This window comes from Nanorana parkeri, unplaced genomic scaffold (genome assembly GCF_000935625.1).
Source record: "Nanorana parkeri isolate BGI_ZX_2015 unplaced genomic scaffold, ASM93562v1 scaffold899, whole genome shotgun sequence".
Taxonomy (NCBI): Eukaryota; Metazoa; Chordata; class Amphibia; order Anura; family Dicroglossidae; genus Nanorana; species Nanorana parkeri.
In genome coordinates, this window is record NW_017307167.1 from 217,095 (window position 1) to 219,753 (window position 2,659).

Genomic DNA, 2,659 nt, shown 5'->3' on the forward strand with positions numbered 1-2,659 from the left:
GTTAAGGCTGTGACGAGGGTTCCCCCCTGTCCCGGATTCAACTGGACTGTCCGGTTTTGAGTCCTGTATGTGCTGTGTCGGGGTTTCAGCTGGCCTGAAACCTTGAAACAACTCATACAGGACTCAAAACCGGACAGTCCAGTTGAATCCGGGACAGGTGGCAAACCCTAGCTGTGACACACTGCACTCAAAGCAACATGGAGCAGTGGCGCGCTGCCTTCGCATGCAGTGTGTCATGTCATTTTCACTCCGGCATATCAGCTTGCGAGAGCTCGCATAGCTGAGCGTGCCAAGATGAAAAATTTCATCCTCAGCCAATCAGCTTGCGCAAGTAAACTCGCGCATCATGATGTGAAGTCCATTCGGTTGTTATGCGCAAGCCGTTTGGCTGAAGATGCAGTATTTCATTTGGCTGCACTCAGCTCACACACTGCATGTGAAGCTCCATGCCTGATAGCTTTGCTTTTCTCTGCATGGCTTCGTATGCAGTGTAGTGTCACGTGCTTCAGAGTGCCTCCTTTCTCAAGTAGAGTGGAGTCACCCTTGTGTGTGCTAGTAAGCTGTGTGTTAGTAAGCTGTGTATGTCTCTACAAACAGACAGACCCAGCAACTCAAGCTACTCCCTTCCTCCCTCCTTCCAGCTAGTAGATGAACAGTTGTTGGAGATTGTGCTGTCCGTTGTGATCTTCTACTGGACAGGAAGTTCGGGGAAGCTGAGCTGAGAGACTTGCTGTTCAGAAACATGATGACTGTAAGTGCTTAGACAAACATATTAAAAAAATACTTTTCTGGGCAATGTAAATTTGTTTGATCTGGATTCATTACTGGAAAAAAACATTTCAGAGTTTAATACTACTTTAAAGTAAACCTTTTAGTACCCTTGAGTACTGAGCATGTTTCAGCCCTGTATTAAGTGGTACCTTTATTTGATCTCTTCGGGGGCCCCAAATGCTGGATGCAGTGGTGTCCCTAGCATTTTTGCCGTCTGAGGCTGGGGGGGCTTGTGCACGCATGTAGAGCAACAGAAGGTTGCATCTCCCCACCCAGCTCCTTCGCAACTTGGGACACTTTGGTCTGCATCCCACTCAGCTCCAGGCAACCAGTGACCTTGGGTACAAGGACCATGGCATATCTATGAGTAGGCCAGTAAATTGCTAGGAATAAAGCTATGGAAAGGAAGACAGTGCTGGAGCTTGCACGCTTAAAGTCAACAACGACAGTCTGCACTTCACTTGGTACTGATTCACTTTAAGGGCTCATTTACACCACGTCTTGATCATCTCCAGGCCAGACCAGATTGGTTTCCGGACCCAAAATGCATCCTAATGTATCCCTATGCTATTTCTGGCCTCTGTTCACACCAGTGCAGTGCGTTCCAGACCAGACCAGAAAAATACTGCTTATTTTGTCTGGTCTGGAATGCACTGGAACGCATCAAAAACACACTGGAACGCAACTGTAAAACCATTTTAAGCTATAAAAAAATCCAAACGTGGTAAAAACGCGTCAAAACGCAATGCACTGCGTTCCAGATCTGGTCCGGAAAGTGGTGTGAACCTGCCCTTATAAACAATTCTTCGAAGCAGAAGTGCACGCACTGTGTGGCAATGCACTGGTCACAGGATTCCAGTAGAGGGATTAAGCAACATGAATGACTCCCATAACTATGACAACTGAGACACTATCGGGAAAACATTTTTCCTTGGAAGCAGGCTTAGGTAAAGCAAATGCTATACTCAGGGCAGCCTTCAGAAATTTCGGGGCCCCTTACACGGCTTTAGGCCGGGCCCCAACAGAATCCTACGTCCCTGTGCCCCCGCGCACCGCCGCCACGCTGAGCCAGTCACACTGTTATTATTATACATATATATAGCTCTGACATATATATACCGCAATGCTGTACAGAGGAGCTTACACTCTAATGTCCCCCGCGCCAGTCACATCAGTCTCTGTACAGAGGAGCTTACACTCTAATGTCCCCCCCCCACATCCATTACATCCCTGGGCGCAGGGCTTCGTGACCCGCTGGATGCAGAGCTTCGTCACCCACTGGACGCAGGGCTTCGTGACCCGCTGGATGCAAAGCTTCGTCACCCACTGGACGCAGGGCTTCGTGACGCTCTGGACACTAGACATGTGCATCGGCAAAAAAATTGTTTAGTTTCATCTTGTTTTGATTCGGATTTTGCGTTATTTCGTTTTTTGCGATTCGGACGAAATTCGTTAGCAGTAGTCTGTACGAATGTTCATTTCCGTTTCATGTTCGTATCGTTTGTTTCATTGCAGCAAAGTGACATTAATTTTTTTTTTTATTGTCACTTTGCTGCAATGAAAATTCGTCCACAAACGAAAATGCGTACAGACGACCGCTAACGAATTTCGTCCGGAAAACCAATTTTTCCAAAACGAATCGCACATGTCTACTGGACGCAGGGCTTAGGGTTAGTTCATACCATTAGCAGTGCGCTCCGGTCCGATTCTGGGCAGAACGCACTGCCCTCATTGCAGCCGGCTCACTTTTTTGCCGGGCTAGAGGGGGCGTGCCAGGCCATTAAAGTGCATGGCACCGTAGCCACGCCCTCCAGCTGCAATGCGATCGCCCGCACGGGATCGCAAGGCACATCATCCCCCGTCACTTTTGGCCTATCTTTAGGTTTAC